This window comes from Apodemus sylvaticus, chromosome 9, assembly GCF_947179515.1.
Source record: "Apodemus sylvaticus chromosome 9, mApoSyl1.1, whole genome shotgun sequence".
In the NCBI taxonomy this organism is placed as follows: domain Eukaryota; kingdom Metazoa; phylum Chordata; class Mammalia; order Rodentia; family Muridae; genus Apodemus; species Apodemus sylvaticus.
In genome coordinates, this window is record NC_067480.1 from 43,782,744 (window position 1) to 43,800,109 (window position 17,366).

General features: G+C 39.5%; 1 pseudogene; it reads right to left on the minus strand.

The window, feature by feature from the left end:
* Window positions 1-667: 667 nt before the first annotated feature.
* On the minus strand, window positions 668-1,755 carry LOC127691892 (probable rRNA-processing protein EBP2; annotated as a pseudogene).
* Between the last annotated feature and the right edge of the window lie 15,611 nt (window positions 1,756-17,366).

Sequence of the window (17,366 nt, forward strand, 5' to 3'; positions counted from 1 at the left end):
GCTCTCGTGTGGATTAAACAAATACACTGCTTAACAGTTCTTAAACTTACTGCATTTTACCCGTGTCTTTCTTTTTATTTTTGCTACTGAGTCACCTGTAACCAGTAAACTATGTGGTATAGCATCAGTGCCTAATAAATGTCTGAAGAACACTTACATATAATATTTGTCACCGGCCCTTACTATATAGCAACTCTGACAGAGACAACCGCCACATTTAGGAACTCTAAGAATATCTTTCATGATTTCCCAGTGCCTTTAGAATAAATCTCAAATTTTCATAACATTCTCCAGGATCCAAGGGGTTTCTGTGATTATATTTCTATCTTGAGGTAATCGTCTAGCTTTGTTCTCTGTGTCTCTTTGCCTTTCTCTATCTCTGTCTGTCTCTGTGTCTCTGTCTATCTCTTTCTCTCTCCATTTCCTCTGATTGTCTTGTGCTTTTTCTCCATCTCAAGTAGGTGGAACCTTCTCCACATTGAGGCCTTTGAACTTTTGTGTTTCCCCTTTCTCTTTCTTTCTTTCTCTCTTTCTCTCTTTCTTTCTCTCTTTCTTTCTTCCATAAGGTTAATTTATTAAAATAATTTTCTACAAAAATCAGGACAAACACTCTGAGTGTCTTGTGCATCCCCCTTCTCCTCGGTTCTTTATAGATGATGGTTGCTATTCAGCAGGTTTTGCTCTTTAGTTTCTGTCTCGTTCATTTTCCGGGTCTCTTGTTTGCCCCTTTCTTCCCAGGCCTCCTGGGGCGCTTGCCTTGAACCCCCTTGGCTCAGAAGCTGGAGACATCCTTGTAGCTCTTTCGAGTGTTCCATTTGGAGCCTTTCTTTTTTCCACCAAAACCAAACTTCTGATTTGTGTGTCTTCGTTTGGCGTTGGGCCCTTTGCTTCTCTGCTGGCCTTTAGCTCCTGCCTTTGTACCCGCGTTCCACAGGCCTCTGATCGCCCTAAAAGAAATCCATCTTATCGGAGAGGCCTTTCTGGTACTTCTTGATGGCATTCATCAAATGTGCTTTTTCCCGCCGCCTCTTCTGAAGGGCTTTAGTTTGCGCTGGAGGTTGCTCGGCCTTTTCAGATTTCTCCTTGGCGGCCTGTTTAGTCTGCAGCTTCTGTCGAATCTTTTGCAGCTGCTGATCAGTCTTGGCCATTTTTTCAAAATAATCGGTGGGCAGCTTCGTCGGGACTTGGAGCTGATGAAATCAGGACAATACTGCAAGCACTGCAGCCTGGGCCTGGCGGTAGAAACTCTTTTCCCTCTGGAAGTCATCTTCTGGATTAACACCTTTCTTCAGGTCCTGGTTCTGGGGTGTTGACTGGGTCTCACTGACTTCTGGCACTGGACCCAGGGTCACATCTTGCCTTTTAACCTACTCCAGATCCTGTATGACTTCAGCGAAAGACTGCTTCAGGCCATTCACGTCATTCACTGCCTTCTGCTTCTCTAGCATTGAGGTCTGGCTTCAGGAGTCCACAGGAAAATGCATCCTACAACTCTCGATCTGAGGCCAGGCACTCATCTGACTCTGAGTCCGAGTCTGAGAGCAGAGGGGTGTGTGTCCCTCTAGTGGCCTCCAGCCTCCTGCGAGGTTCGGCTGCCACTCCATAGGCCCACCATGTTTCCCCTTTCTATATCAGCTGCCAATCAGACTCCTTGTCCTACTTAAGAAGTACTTCCCACCAGCCATTTGGTCAAAGGGCCACAAACCTCTGACGAGTGTACACTAGCCTACTCCTTGGCACGGTGGAGCAGGTCATGCTTAATTTCTTGTACACTCCCCTATTTCACACCGACTGGGACATATGCTTGGTGACTTCTGAAACTTCTCAGACCTAAATTCCGCTTTTTCTATATTTATATAATTCGAACTCTCATTAAAAGTATACGCCATATGACAACACACTTATTCTTGTTTCTCTGATTAAACCATAACTGCTGAAGTTATTGCAAGCAGGAAGTGTAAGACTTTGTAACAGAACCATAAAGATGAGTAATGAGGGCTCACTCTTATCTTGTTGGAATTAAGGCATAGCTATCCCTTCCTGTGGCTGGCGATACCAGTAAAACACTGGTGAAAGTTATTTAAATAATTTAGGGCCACTCCACTCAAAATCCTTGTTTTTAGTACATACTAAGGACAAGGATTTGGAATGAGCTTAAGACACTTCATAACATATTTTAGTAAAAATTACAGTTTATGATGTGATCTGCTGCTAGTTTATAAATGTCCTAGAAGTTGAGTGTGGTTGTGAGGGGTGATGTGGTTCTAAATTACCAAGAATGCACACTGGATCAAGGTGATGGGAAGCAATCTAGGGGAAGGTTGAAGGAAGGTATGCTTGATTAGGCTTTGCTGATAAAGAAATGCTATGTCCTGAGTTCATACCTGAGAAACAGCAGGGAGGAGAGCTGACTGACTGGTTGATTGACAGAAGCCTAGGTCCAAAGATCATCTATACCAAATCAAGTCAAAATTCCAGCACTCTCCTCTTTTTAGCTTAAACAGGGCTTATTTTACTTATGTATGTGTTTACCTATAGAGGCAGAAGGAGACATTAGATCCCCTTAGAGCTTGTGTTATAGATTTTGTGACCCACCTGTTGTGGGCGCTGTTGTGCAAACTCTTGCCTTCTGCAAGAACAGCGAGTGCTCTTAACAGCTGAGTCAAGGGAAAATCACTTGAAATGTACATAAAGAATATACTGAATTAAAAAAAAATCTTCCTCTAAAAAAATGTATATGTGAGAGATGTTCATTGATGTTTGACTAAGAACTGACTGGAGGTGTAGAAAAATACTCCAAGTTACAGGGTTTCTGTGTGACTACGCTGTCAACTATATTTTCAGTTTCTACTCCAAAATAAAGCAAATCAAAAGAAGAAGAAGAAGAAGAAGAAGAAGAAGAAGAAGAACAACAACAACAACAACAACAACAACAACAACAACCAAAAAAAAAAAAACCAGCTGAGTCACCCCTCTAAGCCCACCAGAGTTTTCTTGATGTCCTATGGGTGAACGTGTCTAAAAGGATAGGGATGTTAGAGTACAGGAGAGTTATCATGGAAGATCTTCTCATTCATCTCTTTTTATCTTGAGCAAATTCTGAAGTGCAGGCTGCATTTTGCATTGAAGCTGTGCAAAACTGAAGAAAACTATGGTAATGGGCCTCCTCAAGGAGGTCTGTGGAGGATGCTTTTATAGGTCAGTGCTATAAGGAAGGTGTGATTTGTAGGCGCCCCCAAAGGTGCATGTGTTGGACTATGTTTCCAAAGCATTGACGGTGATAACAGAAGCAGATGCGGCATTTGAAAAGGTGAGAACTAGGGAAGTCCTTCCTCACCCTTACGTCAGCTCCCTTCCCCATCACAGTTTTTCCCTCTTGCACATGCTCCCAGCGTGCTCCTATCCACCGTTAAACTCTCACCAGAACTAGTCCTATGCAGTTTTGTATTGTTAGGCCGTGGAACTTTAAGCTGAACAAGCCTCTTTACAAAAAAACTCATCTTCTAGGTGTCATTATCGAAATGGAAAACTGACAGATGTAACTAGGAACTCAATGGGGATATTGGGAACTGCACAATGTTACCTGTTGAACCTCAGCACGTGGTTAATACATGGTGTGGATATGATAATCATATCAGGCAGTAGGGCTAATGCACTGATGAAGAAAATTTGACCAATAGAGACACTGACATTGGGTAGATACTAATAATGACATCCTTAGAACTGAAGCCCATTGGCAGACAGATCCAGTCTGAAATAGATAAATAAAAAAATCCTGTATTTTTTGAAAGCCACTGTGAGTCATTCCAGTGGAGCTTTAAAATAGATGCATCAACTAATTCCTCTCCATTGAGGAACAACAGGTTTAGAGAACCTTGAGTCAAAGGGAATTCTGATCATGTTGGGGAAGGATCCTGCTCTGTGGTCATAATTTATAGAACAGCCCCTTGTCTTTAATCTCTCCAATGGGATCTATAATCACAAGATGACAATCCAGTAGGGAAGTATAAATAATTAGGTTTTAAGGGGGTATTAAGTAATCTTAAAAATATGAATTTCTGGAGATTGTCAGCAGCATGATCCATGTTCAAAACAGTGACTTACTAAGGTTAGGTAATTGAACTGGCCTAGAGTGTCTGCTAATCTTCCCTACGAATTTTGGAAAATTATATACTCAGTACTATGTAAAATGATACAAAGTGCCATACAGTCTTAGAAGCCACTAGAACTGGCTTCACATAAAAACAGTAGCAACCCAAAGGCAATTCTGCATGTTCAGAGGAATTGCTGTGGTAATTAACAATATCACACGCCTGTATGATACAGAAGCAACAATTTCCCCAACTTACTTGATTCAACTTATTTTGTTCAACTTCCTCATTTTTGTCTATGAAGAAAGACAGATGATCTTGAAGGAATGCCCACTTTACTTAACTTCAGTAGTAGCTACTGAACCAAAATGTGATCTTCATTGCTGGTGTGTTGAATGAATTCACTCTCTGCCTCCCGTAGACATAGATATTGGTGTGGCAAATGCTTTCTCTTCATTTCATATGCCATTCTGCTCTCCTTAGAGCAATTCGCATCCCATGGGCAGGGCTACTATTACATCATCATTATCCTGTCTCAGGGCTATAGCAACCCTATAAGTCTTGTTTATAATTTTACTGTCAGGGACTTTGATCAGCCTTTTATTCTAGGTGACATTATGTTATTAGTCCATTACGTTGATTATATCATCTAGCTTGAATTGGGAGAACATGAAGTAGTAGCAATTTAAGATTCTTTCAATTACCAGTGACTATTTGGTGTGTACGCCAGAAGACAGAAAAAAAAATCTTATAAAAATATAGAGCTCTATTGTGTTGGAGACATTTTCTAGGGATGCACATAGAAGAAGTTCAGCAAGTGTTGGTCGAGTCATCTGCTTTGTGCAAAGGGAAAAATAGGATTTTTCTGTTATTGCTCCTAATTATACATTTGATCGCTGTGGTGGTTTGAATATGCTTGGCCCAGGGAGTGGCTCTATTTGGAAATGTAGATTATGTGTGGGATTGTTGGCGGAAATGTATCACTGTGGGCATGGGCTTTAAGACCCTCATCCTAAGCTGGACAGGGAGGCAGAGGCAGGCGGATTTCTGAGTTTGAAGCCAGCCTGGTCTACAGAGTGAGTTCCAGGACAGCCAGGGCTACACAGAGAATCCCTGTCTCGAAAAACAAAAAACAAACAAACAACAACAAAACCTCATCCTAGCTGCCTGAAAGAGAGTCTTCTGTCTGCTTTTGAATGAAGATGTATAGCTCTCAGTTCCTCTAGCCACATATCTGCCTGGACACTGCCATGCTCCTACCTTGACGATAATGGACTGAACCTCTGAGCATATAAGCTAGTCCCAATTAAATGTCGTCCTTTATAAGAGTTGCCTTGGTCATGGTGTTTCAACATAGCAGTAAAATCTTAACTAAGACAGTTGCCTTTAGTCAGTCCATTAAGCAACTCTGTGGAGATAGAAGTTAGGAAGGTACTTTGTGAAATGCTAATGTTGGTGCTAAAGTTTATTGTCCACAGTGGAGCCGATAAATCCCAATTAATAATTAGTGCCAAACAAATGAATTTTGTTCAGTTGATAATATAAATAATATAATGCAATATAAATACAAATGCTAATGTCACTTCTAATCATTTGGATAGAAGTTAGCTAACAATGAAGATACTCTTTTGCCAGCACATTACAAACTTCACAAAGGATGGCAGTCACATTCGTAGGCTCATCTCAGGGTCAGGAAATATAGAGTTTTAGAACACAGAGATTTGTACAGATAGCATGACATGAAGATTCCATTAGATAACTGTTGTATAGTTGTGATAGTCATATGTATGCACAAAATTTTGAACAAGTATATATGTCATGACACTGTAGTGTCAAGAAATTCTAGCCAGGTATGAGGATATATCCTGGTCGACCCAGATACTAGGAGACAAGGCAGGATGATTCTAAGTTCAAGACTTATTTGAGTTACAGACCGGGTCCTTGACCACCTTGGCCCACTTAGTGAAATCTTGTTCTTACAGTCTGAAAAAGTAAAAGTAAGAAAAGTCTAGGTAATAGAGCTTAAGGATTCAATGATTGCCTGAAATATGTGAGACCATAGGTCTATTCTCTATTATTGAATTTTTTAAAATAAATAGCATATGAATAGACATAGTTAATTAATTTATGGACTATGAATACCATGAACAACTACAAATTATCTGGTAGAATGTAGATATTTATCATATATACATTTATTTATTTTTAATAGTTATTTATTATATGTAAGTACACTGTATCTGTCTTCAGACACTCCAGGAGAGGGTATCATATCTCATTACAGATGCTCAAAATCCACCATGTGGTTCCTGGGATTTGAACTCAGGACCCTCAGAAGAGCAGTCAGTGCTATTAACCACTGAGCCATCTCTCTAGCCCCATATATACATTTAAATATACTGATGTCTGAGACTAGCAATGTTATTAACATATATACAGTTATTCATTTAGTATGCAAAGTATGATGTGCAAAAACAATTTCTGAAGGAATTTGTATGGTATGTTTAACAGTTTTAAGTGTCTGCTTCTGGCAAAGTGTTCTGGGTAAAGAATGACAGTGATGTTTTCATGTTTTTCCCCATTATTTGAAGCTGTTACCAAAAAAACCCATGTATATTATTTATTCATTTCATAAGGATTGAAATCTAAGAAAACAGAACTTCCAGTTGCATGCCCATTTGAGATATTGAAATATTCTTTCTTAGCCATTCTGACTGGTGTGAGGTGAAGTCTCAGGGTTGTTTGCATTTGCATTTCCCTGATGATGAACATTTCTTTAGGTACTTCTCAGCCATTTGGTATATCTAAGCTGAGAATTCTTTGTTTAGCTGTATACCCCATTTTTAAATATGGTTATTTGGTTCTCTGGAGTCTAACTTCTTGAGTTCTTTGTATATAATGGATATTAGCCCTCTATTGGATGTAGGGTGGGTAAAGATCTTTTCCCAATTTGTCGGTTGCTGTTTTGTCCTATTGACAGTGTCCTTTGCCTTATAGAAGCTTTGTAATATTAGGAGGTCCCATTTGTCAACACTTGATTTTAGAGTATAAGCCATTGGTGTTCTGCTCAGGAAAATTTCCCCTGTGCCCATGTGCTCAAGGCTCTTCTCCACTTTCTTTTCTATTAGTTAGTTTCAGTGTAACTGGTTTTATGTGGAAGTCCTTGATCCACTTGGACCTGAGCTTTGTACAAGGAGATAAGAATGGATAGATTTGTATTTTTCTGCATGCTAATTGACAGTTGAACCAGCACCATTTGTTGAAAAGTCTATCTTTTTCCCCCCACTAGATGGGTTTAGCTCCTTTGTCAAATATCAAGTGACCGTACGTGTGTGGGTTCATTTCTGATCTTCAGTCCAATTCATTGATCTATCTGCCTGTCACTGTACCAATACCATGTAGTTTTTATCACTATTGCTCTGTAGTACAGCTTGAAGTTCTGGATGCTGATTTTCCCAGAAGTTCTTTTATTGTTGAGAATTGTTTTCACTATCCTGGGTTTTTTGTTATTCCAAATGAATTTGAGAATCACCCTTTCTAACCCTATGAAGAGTTCAGAGATTCCACTTCACACCAGTTAGAATGGCTAAGATCAAAAACTCAGGTGACAGGAGGTGCTGATGAGGATGTGGAGAAAGAGGAACACTCCTCCACTGCTGGTGGGATTGCAAGCTGGTACAACCACTCTGGAAATCAGTTTGGTGGTTCCTCAGAAAACTGGATGTTGTACTACCAGATGACCCAGATGTACCATTCCTGAAGATTCTCCAACATGTAATAAGGACACATGCTCTACTATGTTCATAGTAGCCTTATTTATAATAGCCAGAATCTGGAAAGAACCCAGATATCCCTCGACAGAGGAATGGATACCGATAATGTGGTATATTTACACAATGGAACACTACTCAGCTATTAAATACAATGAATTCGTGAAATTTTTAGGCAAGTGGATGGAACTAGAAAATATTATCCTGAATTAAGTAACTCAGTCACAAAAGAACACACATGGTATGCACTCATTGATAAATGGATATTAGTCCAGAATCCAAAAGTACACATGGAGGGACCCAAGACTCCAGCTGCATATGTAGCAGAGGATGGCCCTGTAGGACATCAATGAGAGGAGAGGCCCTTGGTGTTAGTATTCTGTTTAAGCTCCACCCCACACTTACTTGGAAACAACCAGGTATGCCCCACCCCATAGATCTGGCCCACTATAAAAGGGGTTACTTGCTCTCTCATCCCTCTTGGCACTCTCACCTCTCTGTCCCTCTTGGGCTCCCCTCCCCCCTCCACGTGGTCATGGCTGGCCTCCACTTCTCTACTCTCTCTCTCTCTCTCTCTCTCTCTCTCTCTCTCTCTCTCTCTCTCTCTCTCTGCCTCTCTAATTCCCATCCTCTGCCCTGAATAAACTCTATTCTATATCATGTCTGTGTTTGTGTGGTCCCTTAGGGGGAAGAGGTGCGTGGGCATGGGCCCGCCTAGGCACCCTGATCCCCCACACAGCCATGCCACACTCCCTAAACCCCTCTCTCTCTTATTATGTCCCCTTCATTGGTGCCAAAACCCCAGAACAAACCCATCACTTAGTCCTGAGAAGGCTTGATGCCCCAGTATAGGGGAAGGCCAGGACAGGGAAGTGGGGGTTGGTGGGCTGGTGATCAGGGAGAGGGGGGATGGGGTAGGGTGTTTTCAGAGTGGAAACCAGAAAGGGGATAACATTTGAAATGTAAATAAAGAAAATATCTAAGGGGAAAAAAAAAGAAAAAAAGAAACATTTTTTTTCTCTTCTCTATAGCCTGTCACCCTTTTTATTTTCCTCTCCTCTCCCCTCCCCTCCCCTCCCCTCCCCTCCCTCCCCTCCCCTCCCCTTCCCTCCCCTCCCTCCCCTCCCCTCCCCTCTCCTCTTTCCTCTCCTCTCTTCTCTCCTCTCCTCTCCCACTTCTCATTCTCTCTCCCTCTTCCTCTCTCTCCCTCCCCACCTCTCATCTCTTCTCATTCTCCTCTCTCCCCTCTATCTCCTTTATCCCCCTCCCCTCCTCTTTATCCCTTTCATTCTTATTCCCCCCCCTCGTCTCTTTTTCCTCTCCCTTCTTTCTTCTCTCCCATTTCTTACTCCATCTCTTCCTCTCCTCTCTCCTGTCTCTCTCTCCAAGGTCTCACTCTGTAGTCCAGGCTGGTATAGACTCTGAGGTTTCTGTCCTGCTTCAGTCTACTGAGTAGGATCTCAGGCATGCACCACCATGTTCCCTGAGCCCTCTAGTTCACTGTTGATACTTCATAGGTGTGATTATTTTAATTTCTTTCAATTAGGGGAAACAAAACAGTGGAAAAGCCAAAGAGGAGCTCTTTCATACTAAAGTGGCAGTTAATGGTTTGTTTGTTTGTTTTTTGAAAAATAGACATTTCATACTTATATTTATTGCTTTAGCTTTATATTAAAAGTGGCTAGGTAACCCTGGTGTCATGGTTTGAATGATAAATGTCCCCTGTAGTTTTGGGCATTTTAATGCTTGATCTCCAGTTAATGACAGTTTGGGGAGGTTTAGGAGGTATGGCCTTGTTGGAGAAATTATGCCAGTGGAGGTGGGATTTGAGAGCACAAGGACTCACTCTACTCCCAGTTCCTTCTCTTTGGCTTCTTGTTCCTGGTTCGAGGTGTGATCCCTTAGTGTGCTCTTCTAGCTCCCACACCTGCTGTTCTGGGCCCAGTGCCTGCTGCCTGCCGCCATGCTTTCCCTGATATAGTGGCTCTTTAACCCCTACAACACTAATTCCAAGTGAATCCTTTCTTTTATAATTTACTTGGTGATTTTTATTTTTTTCATGGCAACTTAGAACAGTAACTGATACACCTGAGAAAGTGACTCTAAGTTCAGAATCCTATGGTAATAAAGCACCCCTTACTGGTTCTTGTTCAGGAGAACCAATAAGGCAGACATGATAGCCATTTTCCTCAAATATTGCATTTTTTAAAAGATAGCTACATTAAAATGACAGGCAAGGTGGTGAGAGAAAAGGAGCATGGAAAGAAAGACAGAAAGTTTATTCAGGATTCATAGTCTACTTCTACCAAACCATATAAGACACACTGAGTATGTGTGGCCTCTGGCTCTTCACTTGAAATTGATGATAACACACACACATGCACACACATACATGTACATGTACACATACACACACAGACACACACACACACACACACACACACACACACACAGACATACAGACACCCTTCCTTTCCTTGTAAGGTTGCTTTTTCAGCTTTGTAAATCTTTGCATGAGAAGGCACTTCATAAACTCTATCAAAAGAAAAGAAAAAAGAAAGAAAAGTCCAGTTTTATATGTTTTCTTCTTGCTCCATATTTTTCCTTTTTAGTTCTTGAAGCAATGCAGAAATAATGAACTTTGAAAACTATTGGATTAATATTTAATGTTTCCTTCGTCACTTGATTATAGATCCCATGACAGCAGAGAGCATGTCTACTTTTTATTCTTGTTACCCAGCAAAGTAGGTATTAAAATATGTTAATAAAATGTGTGTCGTGGTGTTAACCTTTAATTTCAGCAGATCTCTAAGAGTTCGAGGCCAGCTGAGGCTACATAATGAGACCCTGTCTCAACAAAACAAAACAAACAAAAGCCTGTTGAGTAGATACCTGTGCCCGTGAGAGAAGGAATGGGAATCAGTTGTTTTCCATTGCAGGTTCCCTGTGCTTTCAGGTCATGTGCACATTGTCTAAACAGATGCCAGTCACCCATGTCCCAGTTTTGGAGGCAGGTCATCCTCAGATAGTTGACAATCCTCCCCCTGCTCACAGGACTTCCTTCGGGGCAGAAAGGTCAGAATTCAGTTGCCACACCTCTGCTGGCTAGTAAAACACTCCAGGGATTATCAGCTCCTGGAGCCTGATGGGTGTCTGGAGTCAGAATCCTGTCTTCCTGAATTCATTTAGAATCACCCAGAGCATTTCAAAGGTTGTTGGCTTTAAGAAACACACCAGGCAAAATGTCTCTTTTGAAGTCTTGACTTGTTTTGTTAAAACAACAAGCTTTGAAATAGCAACAGGACAATGAGATAGTTTGTATTAGCAGATCAAACCAAAGCATATCCCAAGGGCTTCTTCAGCTGTCTAATGATGGAAGGATTTGTAAAGAAGTGATCTATTCTGGAGACTGCATTTGGAATCTGGGATGTAGTTTGATCCTCAGTTACCTTGTAGGAAAGTTTCTTTAGTGTAAGAAATGCTCCAATACACTGCCATTAGATTCCCTTAACTTCCCAAGCATCTTTCTCTGACCTTCATGTTAAGGGTAAACAGGCAATTCTAAAATTAAATGATAAGAATCCTCTAAAGCAGATTTCCAGCTCCAGGTGGTAAAAAATCTCAAAAATATTGGCTTTTCTTCTTTTTCTTTTTAACAAAGGGGAAGTAATGACTTTTTGAATCTTAAGAGGCAGTGAAAATACCTTGGAAAATGTCATAAGCTTCAAGAGTCACTTAAAATGCACCTAGTTCTTTTGAAAAAGATACACAGATCTGAATTTTCTCAACTGGATATTCTAACAAATCTGTTGAAAGGAAAAAAAAATTGGGGGGGAAAGGTCGATCAGAATTAAGTGTGAATGGAAAGGAGGAAGGAGATAGAGATGGCAGACAGGTGATGATAGGTAGATAGAGAGATAAATACACTGATAGATGATAGATACAGTGATAGATCATAAATTGTTAATAGATAGATGATAGATACATTGATAGATCATAAATTGATAATAGATAGATGGTAGATACATTGATATATAATAGATAAATATATGATAAATACATTGATAGATGGTAGGTAGATGATAGATGATACATAGATGATAGAGATGACAGATGATACATACATTGATAGATGGTAGATAATAGAGACTATACATGGTAAGAACATTGATAGATGATAAATGGATGATAAGTAGATGATCGATAAGAGATGATATATGATAGATACATTGATATATGATAGATAGATGATAGATAGATCATAGATATAGATAGATGACAGATATGCAACCAACTTTCCCTCCTCCCCCATCCTTACATTAGCCCTGTCTTTGGTTTGTATCCATCCTGTCACCAGATATGCTACTCTGTATGATGGTCCTGTGCATAGCCCTCTTCTCCTGCCAACCAAAGACTCATGAGCTCTTAGAACTCATAGTTAAGAGCTTGACAGCTACTAATAGAAGGTGGTTTTTTATTTCCCATCAGCCTGTCTATATTTATACCCTTCTCTCTAGTGCACTGTGCTGTTTTTTTTCTTCATTCTTCTAACCTAGTTTCCTTTATTATCTTCCAATGTATTATTTAACATTGCTCCATGGTAATAACACACACACACACACACACACACACACACACACATCTCTTAACTAGTTTGAAAATTATTTTATTTTAAAAAAGTAATAGGTTTCTTTCAGTTTTAGTAATAGATGTCTTTCAGTTTTAGTTTCTGTTAATATATATATATCTTATCAGGCTATACCAAACTGAAATATTTACTTTGTTGGCTATGTCATGACAATTGTGCTAATTTTTGAAGTTTAAATGATCATCAAAGTTTGTCTCAAAAGAATTGTTGTGTGGTTAAATTTTGCTATCTTCATAAAATACAGAGTTCACTTATGAGAAGAAATGGATTATAAATAGACAGAAAGCCAAATTTCTTTTATTTATAATTTATGAATAAAGTTATAATGTATGCATTATATCTGTGTGTGTCTGTGTGTATGTATATGTATCTCTGTGTGTGTCTCTATGTGTCTCTCTGCGTGTATATATCTGTACCTCTATGTGTATGTGTTTCTGTGTGTGTCTATGTGTGTGTCTGAATGTCTACATGTATATGTATGTGTATTTATGTGTCTCTATGTATGCATGTATTTTTTCTTCATTCTTCTAATCTAGTTTCCTATGTTAGTATGTGTGTGTCTGTGTGCCTCTTTGTGTGTGTATGTATGTGTATTTCTGTGGGTTTTTGTGTGTAGGTGTCCATAGAAACCAGAAGGCATTGGATCCCCTAGAACTGGAGTTATAAATAGTTGTCTGTCTAGTGTGGATGCTGGGGTCAAATGCTGGTCCTCTGAAAGAGCCGCAATGCCCTCAACTGCTGAGCCATTTCTCTATCCTCTATGTAGTCCTTTCTTAAAGCATATTTAAAATATATCGCACCCAGTAAGTCTTACCTTTAAAATATTGTAGAAACTGATTCCCCTTTCTTCAAGCTTACAAGCCATGTATATAGCCCCTGGATGTTTTAGTCAAATATACTGATAACCATTAAGCCAACTTCCCCTGTATTATTTTCCAGACAGCTCATGAGCACGGTATAGTTCCCATGACTATACTCACCATAGCTGATATTTGACTATGTGGCTTTCTTTCCCTTTTGTCATTCATAATTATAAGTAGTTCTTTTTGTTCTGGTGTACATGCACTTGTGAGAGAGCATATGTTATGGCCAACAGAAAATCTTAGGTGTTACTCTTGTGCCTTACATCCACCCTTATTTCCTGAAATGAGACTGGTCACCAGCCTGCAATTTAGGAATCAAGGTAGGCTGAGTGATTAGTAAGTCCCAGAAACTACCTGATTCCAGTTCCCTAGCAAGTCCCAGGGAACTACCTGTTTCCGCTTCCCTAGCACTGGGAGTGCGCATGTGTGTACCACTATCCCTGATTGCTTCTGTGCATGGATCAAACTCAGGCCTCTGGTTTGCCAGTCAAGCACTTTACCAATGGAGCCATTTTCTATGCCTCTGTCTAAAAGTGTTTTAAAGACAGCGGGGAGCAAGACTCATTCAAATACATGTGATGTTTTATTATTAGTGTAAATGAATAACAGAATCATCGAGTAAAGGAGTCATCTGAACTTACGTGGATTCCATGACAACAATCATTTCTTGTTACTCCTCAGCGTTTCATTGTCTGGACTTGTCAGTCTTCAGTCTAATTCCCCATTGATATCCTATTGGCAATTGCTTTTTAAACGTTAAACCGTGCTGTGCAGTTATTCACGTATCAGTTGTACACATAAAGAGGATCCACTGTGGTACACCATCCATTTATATGAGATGCACTGATCATAGCCAACCATCACTCTTCCACCTGCAATAGAAGCCCCTTAAACCCCCTTCTAAGTTCTTTCTTTCCTTCTCATACCCTTGCCCAAGTCTAGTGACTAGCATCCCATTCCCTGCCGCAGGGCTGGTGCCTTGGTTTCTGTAAATGAGTGAGAATGTATAGTATTTGTTTTCTGTGTCTGGCTTGTTCCTCCCATCATAATATTCTCCAACTTTTACTGTAAACTGTCACTGCAATGTGTTCAAATATTGAAAGTATAATAATGACACAAATAGTAGCTTCTGTCTAATTTTCTTATTTGGGAGAGAAAATTATTTACTTTGAGTATTATTTTGGAAAATTACAACATTTTCTATGATGATATGTGTATCAATGGCTTACGTGGTATATAAAATTATCTCTTTTAGGGTAAATTTATATTTTATCATTTTTAATAGACTATAGGGGTGACAGAAAGTTTCTTGATGTTGCCCATGAATAGATTGAATGTTGCAGTGAATATATGTCTGTAATAAAATGTACATAAATCATTTGTGAGAGACATAATTAAAATAAATAGTTAGGCTTAAAAGATAAGACAGTTTTATAGGTACTAATGACATAGATAAGTTGATGTAGGTGAAGAAAAAAATCTATAGCATGCACAATTTTATTCTGAATTGTTATCAGTCTGATAACACTCCAAGGGTGGTGCTTTGTAAAGTGGGTGTGGCTTGTGTTAATAGCTTTCCAGTAGGAAACAAAAGACACCAATAAAGTCTTTGTAAGATCCACAGTTTATGAGTATGGGATCCTCTGACATCATACTGTGGGGGGAAGTGCATGATTCATTAGATCTAAACAACCCATCCATCCCTACACCAACATACTTGAATAAACTGTAAATTTGGCCATGGTCCTACGATATGCATAAATTACTCAAGAGGCTTGAACTTCACATAGAGTTCATGACATTCTACTATTAGAGAAGTGGGAGGAAGGAGCCCTTAGGGCTGCTGTCAGTTTAGTGCAACATCCAATTTTAAGGTTTCCTACCTGGTTTGGAGAGATGGCCTCAGCAATTAAAGGGATTTAGCCCTTTCACAGAACAGAGTCCAACTTCTAACACACATGGCAAGTGGCTCACTATGACTTGTAATGTCAGATCCAGCAGAATCTGACACCCTATTCTGAACTCAGTAAGCATATGTGAACACACACACACACACACACACACACACACACACACACACACCTTCCTTGCAAACACTGAAACAAGATAAGACAAAAGTATGTGGGGAGAACCTAGCAAAGTTTGTCACTTAAATCTTTACAAGATAGTTTATTTCCCAAAGCATCTTGTTTTTACTCTGACTTGATATATCATAAAAGTATTGCTTTGTGTACATAAAGACAAGAATAAAGTTGTCCTGGTACAGCAAAGTCATCTTAATCATCTAAATCTATTTTAAATATCATGCAATGCTATGGGGAACAGAATAAGAATTAGTTGAACCCTGCCTGATACAAATGATTTCATTTAGCATTTGCAAGAATTTTAGTTACATTTGTTTGACTTTTAAATTCTATGTTTTAAATTAACAGTTACTTTTTTTTTTGTTAGTTGTCAGCATTATCTGTGGACTTCTAGTTATTAAAGGAGACAGTCAGCTCTATACCCTTTTTCTGTCACCCCTTTACATACTTAGGCACTTTCCAATTTTTCTTATTTTCTAAACACCCTAAGAGGTAGTTACCATACAGATAAGACGAATCATACCTATATTATCATTATTATTTCTAAAATATTGTTTAAATATCATCAGTCTAGTGATATCTATATCTTGTTTGGTTTTGTGATTTTAGTTTTACCTATATTTTATACTTCCTGTCATCTTAGTTGTCTTATAACAATTATTAACTTACCTCCTAACTCTAGGAGAGCCCAAATTCTTCACCTAATACATTTGTAAAACCCTAGCGTTCTTTGAGTAATGTCTTTTGGAGCCTTGCATACTTCAGATACAAAGAGACTTTGTTTCTAGGACTTTGTTTCTCTGGTGTCCCCTCTGCTCCTTCTCAAGTTCATGGTCTCCTTTTCTTTAGTTGTTATTATTACATACATATTGGTATGTATATACGTATATACATCCCTGTGTGTGTATGTGTGCATAAATATACAAATACAATCTGCTGAATCCATTTAGTGTTGCTTGTATATACATAATCTCAGTGATAACCACTTGTTCTTATATAACCAATTAGGGGGCCCATCCCTGGGGAAGATTAATTAGCTCTCTCTCAGCAATAATTAGTTTCCTGTAGTTCTTTGTTTAGGAACGGGGCCATGTCTCTGACACATTAGCATGTCTATTGGTGTTATCCTTTATGTCTTGTTTAGATGGGAATATTATTTAAGTCCAAAGGGTGCAGCTTCCCTGTCATTTCTAGGAGACTTGATCTCACAGTAGACTTCCTAGTACTCCGGCTGTTACAATCTTTCTGTTCTATCTCCTGCAATGTTACCAGAGGCCCAGGTAAAGGAGTTGTGTTGTCTTTGTAGCTGTTGAAGCTGGGGACCCTATGATCAGTTGTTCTGTGCAGTTTGACCAGTTGTGGTTTCCTGTAATGGTCTCTGTTGCAAGGAGAAGCTTTGTTGAAGGGTGAGAGATATATACTTATCTGTTGGTATAGGGTACTTTTAGGATGCAGTTAGATACTATGTTGGTCAAGTTAAGTGTTGGTAGTAGTTTCTTAAGATCCATGACCTCACTAGGTTTCTAGCAGGAGGCATGATTTTCCTCTTGTTGAATGGGCCTTAAGTCCAATTACAGCTGTTGGTTGCACTTTAGAGACCTTTGGACAAGCTGGCTGTTGCTGTGGTTCATATGGTCCATATGTGTCACACTGGGTAGGACTCTTGATTGTCTCCCTTTCTTGGTAGATTGCATAGATACTTCTGGTACTATAAAAGGAGGAGGTTTTGGGGTCAGATCCAGCTTGAATCTGCTGCATCCTATGTACAAAGTACAGAGTGTCTTCAGCAATAGAGATTTTTCTTCAACCCGTGGGAAGAAACCAAGGGCAAAAGCCATGGCCTCTACTAATCCTGGAGATTCTTGAATTACTCTGACTAACAACTGGGAAGGAGGTTTCTCAGACCTGGT